The 15984-nt window shown below is 47.1% G+C and overlaps 1 protein-coding gene across 2 annotated transcripts in view; it reads left to right on the top strand.

Moving 5' to 3' along the window:
- Window positions 1-431: 431 nt before the first annotated feature.
- TMCC3 (transmembrane and coiled-coil domain family 3) overlaps window positions 432-15984 on the top strand; it is an 89823-nt gene continuing 74270 nt past the window's right edge. The window contains exon 1 of one of the 2 annotated variants that reach the window (XM_084305666.1): window positions 432-548. The gene's annotated coding sequence lies outside the window, so the exon portion shown is untranslated. Of the gene's footprint in view, window positions 549-4575; window positions 4620-15984 lie in introns of those variants that run through there. The other variant, XM_084305667.1, reaches the window with a different exon arrangement.

Genomic DNA, 15984 nt, shown 5'->3' with positions numbered 1-15984 from the left:
GCAGGCTTTTTAGTGATGTTTATGAAGAAAAAATGCACAACTGGAAGTAAAGTCAGCTCCTTCTTGCAGTTTCTGCCTCTGGTGTTCTCCTGCTGGGACCCCAGCCTTGTCACTCACCTACCAAAACTCAGACAGGAAAGGTTGCTCACACACCTGTGCTCTGAAAGAGCAGTCTTCAGAAAAAGTGGAGGCACTGCACGCCCTCCTGCACCTTCTGCACGTCCTGGACAGCCGGGGCGAGTAGGCTGATAGCTGGTGTCAGCTCGGTGCTGGGCAGGATGTACTCCAGCAGCGCGAGAGGCTTTGCCTTCACGCCTTCTCTGCGTGTGCAGAGGAGTCTGGCTTTGAGGAAGACTCTCGGGCTATCTTTAGCAGACTGACCACGGCTGGGTTGCACTTCCAGAAACCAAAGCAGCCCTACTGTCTCAGCTCACGCTTTCATTTCTCTCCAGGGAATAACTCATGCAAGCATTACATCCAGGCTGAAAACATCCACCTCTCCAGCAGTTCGCCGTGGTGGAGGAGCAGTGTCCTTCTGGACTGCTTAGGTAATGCTGTTGGCTTTCGGAATACAACTTTTCTCTATTAGATACTGCTTTTATCTGCTTTTCCAGCCACGACTAGGTGGTCTGCTGCGGTGGTGGTCTGAGAATCAAGATGTTGTGCAGATCCTCCAACAGCTTGTAGTCTGACCGTGCCTTCTGCCCTCTTTGAGCAGCCTTACTCCTTGCCTTCACCAGTGAGCCGTGCCGTGTGTGCTAAACAAGCAGCAGTCAGCCTGCAGAGGTGGCTCTTACGTAGGACGGATTGTGTTTGCATCCCGACTGTCAGGCATTTGGCAGTAATAGCTACCAGTGATTAATGGTATGACACGAGCTGTATGTGATAATACCAGTATTTATGGGAGTTGCTGTACTTTTGAAGTTCATGCAAGATCAGAAAATAGGTCAATCAGCATTGCTTTAGTCCTTGTTTGCAGCACTTACTGGCAAATGCAGTAGTTTGGCTTCAGGTACCTCACAATTTGCCTTCCATTTGGAAAAGCAGAGAAAGATTGCATTTACGACGTTCTGTATGTATTTGTCATGTTCCTCACTCATCTCTTGTTTTGCAAGGGCTCGTCTTGAGCATTCATTGCTCGAGTTAGCAGTTGACTCAGCTTCTGAATCTATTATCATATTTTTTTGGAAAAATTGGCCCAGGAGACCAGTTCCACTGGCACTGACTTGAGTGCCCAGATACAGAACACAGTGTTATAAATGAGCAACAAATTTATCAGAGTGGGTTTTGGCCTGTTTTATCTAGTACTAATTTTTAAAGCTGGTTAAAATCATTGAGAGTTATTGATTCCTTCCTTTTAATGTAATTTCTTTTTTGTTATGATACCTGCTACAATAGTCAAGATACTCCATTTTTATTGTATTGATGATACGAGAAGACAACATGGCATTTCGTACTTCAGAAAGAGAACATAGTTGGGATTTAAGGGCTACTTTAATTCCTGACTAGCAATTGACAGTACAGTAACCTGGTGCTTCGGGGGTGGGGGTGTTGTTCTGCGAGACGGAGGGAGGACACTAACCGAAAGTGGAACAAGTTATTTTACAGGATCCCCTGACAGCATGGTCACATGAAGTAAATGCATTTTGTGGGTGGGAAAAGGCTGGTTTTCTACAAGCAAACCCAAAGAAGAATGGGAGTAGTTTATGTGAGCAACAAATGCATGCAGAGGACAGAAAGCAGCAGATGTTAAATGAGTAAGGGCTGGGAAAACAATTCTTTTTTTTTTTTTTTTTTTCCCAGTTCAGGGAAAGAAAACCAGAAGTAGAAAACACACAGGCAAGCAAAATCGATTTTGAAAAATATTTTATTATTATTTTTTAAATGCTGAGCAGGAAAGCGCTGGGGGCTGGGAAGCCCCGTGGGGATTCCTGCTCCATCACGGTGTCAGCTGGGGTGCACCTGGCCTACCTCTCCATAGCGGGGTCTGAGACAGGGACAGCCCAGGTCAGACCACTCGTGGCCACTGGTAATCAAGGGAATTTTAACTACAGCCACCTTGCAGTGTTATAAATAAGACAACTTCCAATCTGTTTGAAAAATAAGGCAGTTTGCAGCCTCTGGGTTGCGTCGGTGAGCATGCGCAGGGTAGTTCAAACGATCAGGTGAGGTGGATGTAGGTGACAGACTGACTCCTGGCACTGCAGGAGCCCTTTCCCTCTGCCAGAGCTCAGGTGCCAGGCTGCAGAGCGGTCGGTGAAAGCCCAGAGCACCTCAGGGATGTGCTCACGGAGGCCCCTGGCTGCTGCTTCACCTAGGGCCGAGCTGTGCCCGCTCCTCCCTGCTCCACGTGGCGGCCCCAGGGAGAGGCAGCCCCAGGGAACATCTCCTCCTGCTCAGGAGCTTCTGTAGCGTGTGTGTGTAACAGAGTGAGGAGAACAGCAGGTGTTACCTCGTGCTAGGCCTCTCCTCGCTCTGCCTCTTCCCCGGCTGCTGCCCGCGGTGCAGATGGGATGTGGCAAAGCTGCTGTGCTCCCAGCCTGGTCAGAGAGCCCCACTGCTGGGTCAGCTCCAGTGATCGCTCTTTGTTTCTGTGGGGCACGTGTGTTTGCCTGGAGTTTGCCAGAGCAGCCTGGGCGAACACAAGTAAAGTTTCATGGGGGACACATGCAGCAGTCAGGCGAGGTTGCTGCAGCCCCGGGGGGGTGGATGGTCTCCAGCTGTGGGTGGAAGAAGGAGAACAGCAGCAGGGTTACCTTACTGTAAGAAGGAAAACTGCAAGGTCTCGGTTCTTTTTTAAGTCCTCCAATAGTTCTCGTAGTAGGAGGAGATTTAAGAAATGGGATCCCAGCCTCCCTGGAAGGGATGATTATCCATAGTGACTGGTAATGCAGCATGCGTGTTAAAAGCATATAGGTAAAGGGAGACCATTAAATCCCTGGGGAAAAACTGGCCTGACTTGTGCTTGGATTTTGAACCTCTTAAACGTAATGTAATGGTGTGATCATTGCAAATATCAGCGAGCAGTTGCCCTTGGCTTCCCCTGACCTAATGTGGTTCCTCTGGGGAAGACGGGTGCTGTAGTATTTGCATCCATTTCAGCCCAGTTTTTGCCAGTCATGCTGCCTGAAAGGCAGCAGCTCCCCTCTGGCTTTGGAGCCGTGTCCATAAAACTGTGCATGAACTGATGTAATTCCTGGGGCGAGAGGTGTGCTGTTCTCCAGCCTTCTACTGCTCCAGTCTGAGATTCACATAGCCATTTAAGTCAGGAATAGCAACACACTGGGATAATGACCTTCTCCTCCAAATTATGCGCCTCAGTGAGCCTGTGCTAAGGAAGGAATTATGTTTAAGAGAAGAAGAGGTCGAGACATGAAGTGTAAGATGCCTTCCCAAGAAGCACAGGGCTTCACTCTTGTTTTCTCCGTGGCACCTCCAGTCTGTCCAAGCAGGGTAAAAACGCCTGGAGTGGGTGTGGGCCAGCCTTCGCGTGAATCAGAGTCAGGCCTGGGACAAGTGAGCTGAGGTCAGCGTTCAGTCACGAGGCTCAGGAGAAGTCGCCTCTCCACCGGGGGATTCCTGGGTGATTTCTGTGTCCCATGTGATGCAGCAGACCCGAGTTGCAGGTTGTGGCCTTCTAAAATGTCTCTGCTTCTGTGAATCAGGAACCAGCGAAACGTGGTGCAGTTGTGTGTAAGAAAAGCCAAGAGACTGCATTGGCACTGGGTTTAACGCAAGCCCTTATTTTGTCCTGTGTCTTGTTAATTGGATGCTATTTTGAGTTCAGCAAGGGATACGATGTTATCCAGACCTTTGTGTTGCTGTTACTCCTTTAAACAGTTATTTGTGTTGCAGGATTTGGTGGCAAGTTATCTCCATTATTAATGGCTTTCACTGTTAGAGTATTTTTAGCCTTGTGAGAAAAGGCCAAGGAAAAAGGAAGGAATTCTCTAGCAGATACCCAAGACTTAAATATGGCTTTCCCTTCAGCAGGTTTTCGTACTGCTTTTGATTTTGGCTGTCTGGAGCGTTCACAGGAAAACGTCCCTGGGTGACCTAAGCTGGTGCCTGTCTTCCTGAGACAATCAGTTCAGGTGCTTTTGCACCTCTGTCAAAGTTGGACCTTTTTTTCCATTAGGACTGGTAAAAGGCAGATAAAGATGTCTGAACCGATGAATTTTCTACGTGACACCCATGTGCACTTGTAGCCCTCTTCTGGAAAATTAAAAGCGTAACACAAAACATCCCCCAAAGTGTCAGCCACTCAAGCCTTGCAGATTTTCACCAGTCCTGAGCTGTAAAAAGCACTGCTTTCCTCTTGCTTTCTGGCTCTTGGCTGCGTTACTTCCAGTCAGGATGACTTGGCCAACTGATCTGGGTCCTTACTAAACAGGAGGCAGAAAAAGGGAAGTTTGTAAGGGGGGAAATGGAGAAGAAAGAATGGTTTGTACTTTCTGGAGCTGTAGGATTTAGCTGACGTTGCTCATAACTGAGGTATTGCACTCCGTGTCACTGGCAAAGTTTTCATCAGTGAACAGAATGGAAACAAAAATTCTGGTTACTTCTGCTCCTTTCAGGTCATCCTCAAGGTCCGCTGACTCTTTGTGTCTTCTAGGTAGGTAAGTTCCAGAGAGCAGCGCTAACTGCATGCACTCCAAATTACCCCTCTGAACGCTTTCACTCCGAACCTGTCCCGCTTCATTCTAAACCTCCCATTTCTGGATTATTCATGGCTGTGCACCCAAAACCTTCAAAAGCATTGGTTGGTTCTTCTACTTTAAAATACAGATGGTGTACAGTGATTTTTCCTGTATTTTTTTTCGTTCTCCTCAGTTTTATGACTGCTGCTTTTATAGCCATGTCTCTGTGTAGTGACCTGAGTTGGATTTCATTACCTCGAACAAGAGACCTCTGTCTCACACCCTTCCGCTCATGCACAGCTGAGCTGAACATTGCACACATTTACTTCAAATGGAGAATGAGAACATACATGCTTTGAGAAAAATGTCTTTTTTTTTTTTTTTCCAAAACTGGGATATTGCAGTGTGATTGCATTATTAATGGGCAAAGTGCTTTGGTTACTTTATTTTTTATACGGTTTCTGGATCAGATTCCACTCTCTGTTAGTTCTGTCCTTGTGAACTGAGACTGTGATGTCTTCCAGCAAAGTTACTGTATGGTTTAGTTGTGTCATGGGAAAAAAGTAAGGACGGTTATCTTTCTGCAGCTGACACATTAACTGGCACTGCTAAGCCTGTATATAAATATGTCCAAAATCTTCAGAAGAAGAGAGAAAAGCTTTCCAGCACCTGGCTTTTAGAATACGCTAGGATTTATGGCGAAGTGTGTAAATGGTTGCAAAAATAATTAAAAAAAAAAAACACAACTGAGCCCCTTCCCTCAAATTTATGGCCTCATTTGAAGTCCAGATGAATTGTGCGTTTCTGGAGACTTCAGCAGGCTTTGGATCGTGCTGATATTTTAAAAGGAAAGTATTCATCTTCAGGGGACACATGTTAAGAGGCAAAATAATAATGGGAGCAGTAAATTACGAGCGAGAGAAAGCCCCTTGTATCATATTCTTCATTACCGTGACTCCTCGATGAATTTCCCTGTGGTATTTATGTGGTTCTTTTCACATGATAGCAAATCACTTCAGTAATGAAGCTTCTCCCAGCTGCCGGAGGAGAGCAGTCCTCAGCGTGACAGCGCTGACTTCCCGGCGCTCGGCACCCGTTCTCCCTCCCTCAGCTGCAAGGAACCCCTTGAGAACAAGGGCTTGCTGCCTCTCAGCCTGGTTTGTTTCAAAGTATTATCCTCTCCCTGCTCTCTCAGGCTAGCAAAGGTCAGGGGCTGCCTTTGCCTTTTAATTTGCTTTTGCAGCCACTTCTGCCAGAGGCAGAAGGCGGTGTGCCAGCCCCAGGGCTCCCCACCTGTGCTGCCCCGTGGACTGCTCACAGCGCTTTGGGGAGGGATGGCTCTCCCAAACTGAATGACCCGTGTCCCTTCCTACAGCACAGATAGCTGCTGCTGTAGCTAATTTTGTTATAAATATCACTTTTGTTTGCGTTTCTTTAAAGACTAGGATCGGGCATAAGGCTGTGTCTCTCCGAACAAAGCCCCCTGAATTATGTATTCTGCTTCGTGTTTGTATTGTGCCAGGCACAGTGGGAGCTTGTCCTAGGCTGGAAGTGCCACTGTGTTATAAGTAATAAATAACAGCGTCTAACAGTAATTGTTTCATTACTCTGTGAGTCAGACCCTTCACCGGGGGATTTGCTCGCTGACAAACATGTTGTTCGGCTCTGCCTTTCCATTAGGGAGACCACGCCAGGCTCTTCTGTGGCTTTGTTCTGCGATGGAGACTTGAAGTCATTCATAGTATTAAAAAAAAACAAACAAGAAATTAGGCAAATACATTGAAATTCAGTGCTTAATGGCCTGCTCTAGGGTTCTCCCAAGTGCTCTGTGCTGCTTGTGGCTGGTGCCTGGGGTGACAGGAGGCAGGGTGGCCCGGCCATCCCCATCCCCGTCCCTGTTGTGTGCCAGCCTTGCTGCCCTGCTCGCAGCCCCGTGCCCCAGGGCCAGCTCCAGAGCACCAAGGGGCAGCCTAGGTGTAGGGCTAAGCAGAGGCCTGATGCTGATCCGAAATTGGAAATTCCCCTCCTCATTCTGCCACAGGCTTCTGGTGATGCCTGCAGTGCGTTGCTTATCTCCTAATTTCCAAAGAACCATGGAAATACTAATTTCCTTGCACCTTGCCCTGTTTCCTCCCGCAAATGTTGTTTTCAGGGAGTTAGGGACGTTTACTGATTAAAAGATGTTTGCTTAGCCTCTGTGAAATGGCACTGAACCCACAGCAGTGCCCTCTGACCGATGTGGCAGGTTCTGCTGTCCCTGCAGTGCTGCTCTGCCCTGCTCCAGAGCTCGGTGCCACCAAAGGAGGGGCAGCAGTCCTGCCTGGGCAGGGCTCGCCTGCCGACACTGCTGTATTAATTTCGTACTGCACAGGTGATTCTGAACAGCTTGCAAATTGTTTTTCTGCGTTATGAATAACTCCTCGTTTGACAGAGGAATGCCGCGTTTCTCCACGATGTTTTCCAGTACGTTTTCATCTTTCGTGCCAGTCACAGATTGGTGTCTCTCCACATTTATTAATCGCAGCGCATGAGTGCTGAGCTGCTGCGTTAGGCTCTGCTCTTACTGTAACCTGATTCTCCTCCCGTAAACTGGATGATTTTTTTTTTTTTTTTTTTGCAACTACAAGATGTGGAGTGGATTGAAACGAGAGGAAATTGTGCCATATGGTGCTCACTCTCCTTAGCTCGCATTTCTCACTCTGCCAGCTGTGGCTCTGCTCGTGTCTCTAGAAGGTGGTTTCTGCGGGCACTTCTGTGTGCAGACAGGGCATGGCCAAGCCCTGTCCCCACCTAAGGGACAGTCCTGGCATGGGTTGTGGTGTACAGGAGAAAAAACACGGCATTCATTTTCTTCCTGTCATTTTGGCAGCATCGCCACGACATTCGTAGCTCTGATTTCACCCTAGTAACACATAGGAAAGTTACCTGTGTTGGGATATGAACACAAAACCAGAATTGATTGATTTTTTTTTTCTCCAGATTCATCCCTACCTGGCAGCTGAGCCCTGGCAGCTCTGTGTGTGCCTGCTCGAGGCACCAATCTTGTGGCTTAAACCAGCAGACCCTGCCTTTGTGTGGGGCACGCTGAGGTTCGGTGCTGTGCCCTGGGCTGTGCAGGGAGCGTGCACGCAGCCAGTCGTGATAGCACAGCTGATGTACGACAACCCAGTGAGCTGCAGGTTGGTCACTTCCCAGCTCATGGCCATGCTGTGGGCACTCTGCTTTGTACTAACTCGAGCAGCCTTAACCTGGGCTGAGAAGGCTTGGCCGAGCCTTCCCTTCCCCTACAAACGCCCAGGTGGCAGCACCAGCGTTTGGGTGCTGTTGGGGTGCCCGGATCAGCCAGAGCAGGGTTACCTCTGGGGGTTGTGCTGAGGGACACCAGGGCCCTAAGGACCTGGGAGCTGGAAAGCTCCCAAACCTCCTTGCATATCTTCCACCTTCCCGCGGTGCCAAGCAGAGCTCCGGTCTAGTGCCCGGTTTTCTTGTGCTCAGATGCTACCAGTGAGACTGCTCAAACCATGCTAAAAAAAGGACAGCACTTGGAGAGAGAAAATAAAGAGAGTTATTAGGATCAAATAGATCCACATTTTTCTTTGGACCGGAACCTGTTTTACCATATGGTTCAGTCTCCCCTGAACTCCAGTTGAGCCAGAAATCACAAAATGAACTGAAATACCAGTTTTAAAAATGCTAACTTTAAGCTGCATTTTAAAATATTTAAATGCCAGTAAATCAATTGTCTTGGAAGGAAGGGAGAAGTTCAGATCAGACTGATAAAAAATGTCTTTTTGCTTTGACCTCTTCTTTTGCTTTCCTAATCTCATAGCATAAGCTAGCTCAAATTCTGAAATGCAGAGATGTTAAAGATTGCAGTAAATGTCAGAACTGCATAGGCTGAGCATTCCCATTCTCTTCTCAAATCAAGATTTGCCATAAGCCAAGCATTTTATGAACAGTTCATTTTTAAGAAATCTGTCAACAAGAAAAACCCTTAGGAAAGTAAATGGCATCCCACTTTTTAAACCGTCTGTCTTTGATAGAATAAAGACTGATCAAAAAGAGAGTGCATAAGTTTTGTTTTCCAGACTTTATATATATATTGTATGGTCTTTATCATGGCTTAATACCGACTGCTTCAGAAGCAAGGAATTCTGCCTTTCCATGTAGGGAGGCAATACGTTTAAAGAGCAGGAAGCCACTTTTCCAGAAAGGCTAACCCTAAGGGTAAGAAGAAAGTTAATTCCCCACCTAGAACTGGGACTCCAGCCCCCTGATGCCCAGCTCAGCCACTGATGAAGCTGTCCTCGCCAGGCAGGCAGAAGGGATAAAGGATCCCCGCTCCTTTTGGAGTGAATGCTTCCAGAAAGCCTCCAGTGCCAAAAGTAATGATGTGGCAGTTTCTTTTTGTTGCCTAAATGCAGATGCTGTGCTTATTCACTGTCCAAGAAACAGATTTCACATCTGGCTCAGCAAGTAAGTAGCTTCTTGCAAGAAACACCACAGTGCGTTCATGCAAATAAAGTTACACAGGTGCAAGAACGCTTGCAGGACAGTTCTCAGAGAGAAAATGGTTCTGACACCATTTCTAAGCTGAAAATACCCTACTTTGTAACCAAAAAGGCTTTAATTGAAGTGTGACCTGCACTGGCAACTTCTGGTTTTGTTTTCAATGTATGCCTTTGTGAGCGGTGATGGGACAAAAACTTTCCATGAGCAGGATTCAAATGTGCCGTTACAAACTCATGTAGTGGAAAAAAGTCTATTAAATACGATAAAGAAGAGACCTTTTTTCATATTCAAATTGTAGGGGCTATAAGGAGGGAGGTAAAATTAGCATTTATTCATTTTTTTTAATCTTATTTTTTATATTAAGGACTAGCTCTACTTGTAATCTATTTCTTTTTTTACTTTTCAGAGTGCCGCTATAGTTAGAATCTGAAGAGGTGATATTTTGGGGCAAATAACTGAACTGCTAACGTCGAGTGTTAAAAAAAAAATCCCAGGGCAGCGATCTTTGCCAGACCAGAAGACTGACCAGGAAAACCCAGCTAAACAAAACAGGCTTTCTTTGTTTGTCTTTTGAGTTCTGAGCCTTCAGACGTACCGAGATCACATTTCTCATTTTCTCTAGGAGAGCTAAAATCTTTGAAGTGCTGCATTGTTTTATTCATGCTGCTGTATTCATCTGATGACAGGGATGCAGGAGCCGGGTCCTTTAGCACTGGTGTGGGATTCATCACAAAACCACGGGTGTTGGAACCGTGCACTGTAAGGCTCATGTTCCTGTGCTAGTGGCTTTGCAGTCCTTTGAGTGTTTGAGCAGATATGATAATGCTGAATGGCTGACTTGGGATGAAACCTTCATCAAGAATTTGAGAAAAAGAGCATCAGTTCATCTGTTTTGAGGGCAAGATTAAGGAAAATAGTTTGGTATTGCCTGCTTGCTGGTCTTTGAGACGCTTTGCTTCAAAACACAAGCACAGAAACGCAGATATCCTGCTCATCCCATATCCCTTGCTGACCCAAGGGTTCAGACAGTCCTTGGGTTGTGCTGATGAGTTTATCTTCCCCTGGGGGCAGCTCCCAAAAGGGTCGTGGGATGCTCTGCAGCATGCTGGTGTGTCTGGCCTGGAAGGAGGAGGATGAGGACGTTTCCTTTTTTGTGCAGGCAGATAGCTCCAGAACACCAATTTTGGCCCCAAAAAGCAGACAGGTGGAAGCCAGTTCTGGGAAAAGCTTAAATCAGGGTTCACAAACACACCAGAGTTCAGGAAGCCAGACTGCAGTCCTGCTCCTCAGAGAACTTTCTGTCTCCTTAGAAGATCTGCAGAATAACTGAGGGAGCCTACTGCAAACCGTACCAATTAGAGGTGCACTTTACAATGTATTAAGTGCTGCAAAGTGCAAAGTTCTGTACAAAATGAAACCGAAATTGGTGGATATTATGGCACTGATGTTTGTGTCTCGTTTTCCCTCCAGTAAAATCGTACCCTGTTACTTTCTAATGCATTTGAGATAACTCCAGGGAAGTTTGAGCACTCAGGGAGTCTCGTGCAGTCATGCCCTCAGAGAGGTGCTGGGTTCAGGGATCGAGTGGTGACATTTGAAAAGAAGGAAAACACAGCTCGAATGCCAGATGAAGAGCTGGCAACATCACCTGGAGGAGAGGTGGGAGCATTGCTCCAGATGGGGCAGGCAGAGCTGGGGAAGGTGTGCTGCGAGTTACTAATTGTGCGCTCGCTTTAGGCTGCCTAATCCCCTCAGTGAAGCCTGGCGTGGTGGAGCCCAGGGCTGGACCCTGGAGATTACTGAGCGGGGATATTTGTAGGTTCTTTGGCACTGGTGTTCATTTCAAGAGCTATTAAAAATAATGAGATGCTGCAGCTTTGCTAATGATTTAAGAGATTCTCCCTGCATCTCGGTATGAGGCTGATCTGATGCAGCCATCTTCGTGATAGCATCCCACAGCGTTTTGTCTTTATGAGTACATCTTGTTCTGGCTTGTTTCAGAAATCGGCTCTTAGCTCTAAGGTCTGCAATCGTTGGCCTGTAATTAGTACCAGTATTACAATGCTATTGCTGCGTTGGTCTGAACGGCTGGCTATTTTTGGCTATGACGTTGCTCAGGTTTTTGTTGCATAGCTTGTTTCTCTCATCATGAATCAGCAGGCCTCCGAGTAGACCCGAGCGCTGCTGTGTAGAAGAAGTTGTGCAGACCTGCGTGGATAGCTGCTGGCCAGCAGTTACACAAACGCGGCTTTAGATGGAGACCACGGTCCGGTCCCAGGCTGAGGGGGCTGGGGTCAATATTCCCTTCTGGTGGCTTGGTTGCTGAGTCTCTGCCTTGCCTGCGGGCCAGGTAGTTGGCTGGATTTGCATTTAGTTTCACGGAGATCAGACACTCGGTATGCACACGGGTCATGTAGGCAGTATTTACCACAACTGAAAATGTGGACTGGGTTTTGAGAAGCAAAATGCTGCTGATGTCTTACTGGGAAACAGCCAGGCCCATGCCTTATGGAGGGCTGATAACAGGAACCCTGATTTCATGAAAGTTTGGGTAAACACTGGGACAAGTACTGTGTTTGAACCCTGTAGCTAATGTCTGAGGTCTCTCAGCTTGTACCTTCTCTCTGAATAGTAACGTGCTAGCCCTCCAGTGGCTGGAGTATCTCCGAGCATTAATCAGAGGTTGGGTAGCTTTGCTAAACGAGCGGCAGCTTCATATTTCAGAAATCTTCCTTGAATGCCCTTAGGATTTATTCACAAATAGTCTGCATTCTCATTTTCTTTCTCAGCTCTGTTGTTAGAGCACTTGCTTCCCGTTACGCTTCTAAAGCACGACCAGGAGATACTCGGTGTGAAGCCCACTGAGCCTGGCTCAGGAGAGGAGCCGTGCGGTGTTGGAGATCCAGTCACTGGTTCTGCAGCAGAAACGTTTAAGGCTGCAATCCTCCAGAGGGCAAGGCCACTCTGCATAAAGGCGCAGACTGAGCGAGGGGTAATTAAAGCTAAATGAGAAGCAGGCAGCTTCCATCTGTGATTTGGGAATCCTAGAAAATATTTACATTAGAAAGGAAGGCATCAGAGCACAGAATCAGAAAAATAGAAATCAGGAGCCTACCTCCAACACAGTCGTTCACTTTCCATGCGTACTGAGCAAATCAACACAGAGAAACACACAAACGGGGTCAGAAAACAGAGTGAGAGTCAGTCTTAAAAATGTAGATCTGGGGGGGAAATCTTCATAGAAAGAGAAACACCTGAAAGGATTAATTTTGAAAAAAATCTCCGGATTGAGAGTGTGCAATTAATTATGTATGACATTGCAATTAGTACGAGTTATTCCTTATAATTTGATAGCATTCAGCGATATCACAACTAAATCAGCATTAGTTTTTTTTCTACATATTTCTCATTGTTTGACCTATACTGACTGGCTAATTATTGTTTAAATCTCAGTGTGACGAAGCTTAATTCATTAATGTGTTTAAAGAGCTTCGATGCTCTGCGCTAAAATATGGCATCAATGTAAAAATCATAATTTAGCACTTACATTTTAGTATCATTTCTGGATTTTTATAGCTGACTAATTGCTCTAGCGTGTTCCAATGTATGTTATGAAAACGTACGTCTTCTCAGTTTCAGATCTGGATGATACTCTGCTCTTGTCTTTTACACTGTGTTTCAGAACAAAATTTAGTGATAGTTATAGAAATCAAGTTTCTACACGGTGGCATTGTAAACCTTACTTACATTTCAAGTGAGGAAAATACATCCTGAGATACAGCTGACCAGAGCTGAGACCACTTTGTATCATGAGCAGACAGCAAGTGTGACAACATGTCCATGACCCCGCGGCCTAGAGGACTGCTGGCGGTGTTCACTGTGGAAGGTGTGGATGGAGTCAGGACGTGTCAGCCCTTCTGTAGGGGCTCCGTATCCAGATATCAGGGCAGAGGAGACCTCACGACTGGAGTGGCTGAATGTTGTGATGTTCAGTCACAAAACCCAAGGGGGTTTAAGCAGTCTGGAGAAACTGGGGTGAGGACAGTCTTGAGCACCTCCAGTGGCAGCGGTCATGGCCTCATTCCTCCAAGTGCAGACATGAGCCTCTTCTGTAGGTAAACATGGGGAATTAATAGCACTGATTAAACTATCTTGTAGACACATATGCACAGCCATGAAATGCTAACGTGGCTGTTCACCAGAAGGAAAAAACCCTTCACTTAAGCAAGAGGCTGCCACTGACAGGACAGCAATATTTCTCAAGCCAATTTTCCTGTCTGATTACTGAGCAATCTGCTCTCCACAGGAAAGCAGAAGAGAAACCCTCTTAAAAGTTTAAATTTGGCTACTAAATTGAAGTCTATTTTTTGTCCTTTTTGTTTATTTCCTTTTTTTTTTTTTTTTTTTTTTTTAGATCTGAAGTTCTATCTTTGGGGAAATAAACATATCTTTATTAACCCTACCAGGAAATGCTGCCAAAGATCATCAGCTCCTTTTAGCATGTCACATCTAAATGCACACATGTGAAATTTCTCGGCCTGACTGAGCTGTCTCGGTGCTGAATGTATCTCCTCACTCTGCCCCGGTGCACACCCTGCTTGTTTTATGAGCTGACTGCAGCAGGTTCTTGCCAAGCTTCGGGAGGTTGTGTACCCCAGCAGGGTGTTCCTGTACCTTGTGCTGCCTGACCCCCAGGCTGAATTGCAGCTCCTTAGGGCCTTTGCTTGGTGCCTCTCTTCCCCTTCATCTCCTTCCATGGTTGTGTTTGGGAGGGCAGGAGGATTGGGATGGCTTCACAGGGATCACATGTGCTTCCTCTTGCATTTTGGATTCTTGCCTTTCCTGGCTGTCGGAGACCCTCAGGAAGTTGCTAAATCTGGGGAAAAACAAGAGTCTCGGAGCCTCCTAGAAGAAGGGAAGGCTGCTGACTCCTGCTGGGGTGCTGCAGGCTCTCGAGTTGAACGCTGAGCACTGACAAATCCATCTACCTTTGTCTGGAGACACAGTATCGCTTGGGGATTAAGGTGGTGCAGAGAGACATCTCCAGCTGCTTCTGATTTCCTCACTGGGAGCCCAGCTGTCTAGCTGCCAGGTTGTGGCAGAGCCGTACTGCTAGGTGCATTGACTCACGCTCTTTTCCTAGCGATGCACAGGGATCAATTACCCATATGTCGCCTCCAGCGTGTCTATGTGCCTTTCAGACCATCTCTCCTGGGGGGGTTATCGGCGTTCCTGTGGAGTGTGAGAAATGGGGGGGACTCCTGCGAGCAGCCTCTCCTCTGGTCTGTGAAGAGATCCCGAAGGGGGAACTGGGAAGTTTCCCTTCCCGTATAGTGTTAGGTGATAGACGAGTGTCTGCCGTCCTCCCTAGATGGGTTTTCTTTTCTTCTTGATTTCTTCATTAAAAGGTGTGCCACACTTATCTTCTTACTATTGCTTATGGCTACTGTGCAGCCGAGCGAGTTTTTCAGTATCATGTCAAGACTGGAAAACAGGAGAGTGAGCTGGCTCATTCTCAGAGCAGATAAAACTGGCTTGGGAAAAATACCCTGAAAAATACCAGTCCTCTTTACCCAGAGGCAGCGTTAACACACATCTGCCACTGGTGGCCTCGGTTAGACTCCCAGACACGGGAAGGTTGCTTTTAGGAGGTTGGTTTTGACTGGGCACAGCGGCACATGGGAAGCAACAGGACTGTCTGTACAGAAATGGAGAGTTAGCGTTCTCTGTCTTAACACAAACTGGCAGGAGCAAAACCTGCTGCTGAACTTAGCTTTTGCAGCGTGTTGGACTTGGAGCATTTATTCATGCTTAACTTTGGATTTCCACTCTGGATCACCGTGGCAGGTCACCAGCTCTAGTTGTGATCACAACCAAGTGCATCAAAGGGAAGCACAATGAAATGTAGCATCCACTGTACTTCATAACTTGTCTCCACAAAAACGACCTTCTCAACCTCTTGTCTGCTCCCTTTCCCTCCCCCAGCTGTGAAGACCTACTTTCGAACATTATTTCCATTTTTTTTACTGTTTGTTACCCACACTATTCTTCATGGACTGTTCAGATAGAGAATCGTTGGGCACACGAGTCCTGTTTGTTCCCCTCTCTGAAGCGATTTCCTAACCATGAAGATTAGGCCCTGGGTGTCTGTGCTGATTCAGGTGGCAGCCGGTCCCCTGGGAGCCCCGGCGCTCACACGATGTCTGAGTGAGATCTGTGAGGGTGGGGACAGAAAGAGACCCTGCGGGGGAGCCGAGGAAGAAGCAGATCAGGAAATAACCTTGAACAGCAGCACCACCAAGCATCAAACTGGGCGGGATGGAAACTTCTTTGTGAGCTGTTGTATTCTCAGAACATGATTCTGTCAGACGGCCATGGGATGTGTCGCGGGCTGCGAGGAAATAGCTTTTCTGCCTGATGTTCCTCTGGAAGGCCACCAGCCTCCAGCAACCGTTCGACTGCCTGCTTGTGTTTGCCACTCCTGGGCTTGATCTCACACAGACCATCGGACAGTTAAGCTTAAAGGCTGTGAACTTTGTTTCCTGCATCAGTGGGGTATTGGTTTGTGCATTTATCGGCAGGTGAGAGCAGAGCACTGAAAGCCGTGCTGCTGCAGGAGGCACCTGTACAAGGCGTGAGGCTGGCTGTGCTGCCGAGGCTGTACGTGTCAGCCTTTCCAGCTAGGAGGGAAAAAACAGACAAACTAAAACTGCACTGGAATTGGGTATTTTTGTCCATTCTTGTAAATAAACAGAATGGCATCCACATCCCTCTGCCCTGCAGGCCCTAGGAGCCGGTGACTCAGGGCAGGGTCCCTGCTCCCATCGCAGCG

Source organism: Netta rufina, assembly GCF_964035555.1.
Source record: "Netta rufina genome assembly, chromosome: 1".
In the NCBI taxonomy this organism is placed as follows: Eukaryota; Metazoa; Chordata; class Aves; order Anseriformes; family Anatidae; genus Netta; species Netta rufina.
The sequence above is the reverse complement of the archived record's forward strand: the minus strand, read 5'-3'. Positions and strand labels throughout refer to the sequence as shown.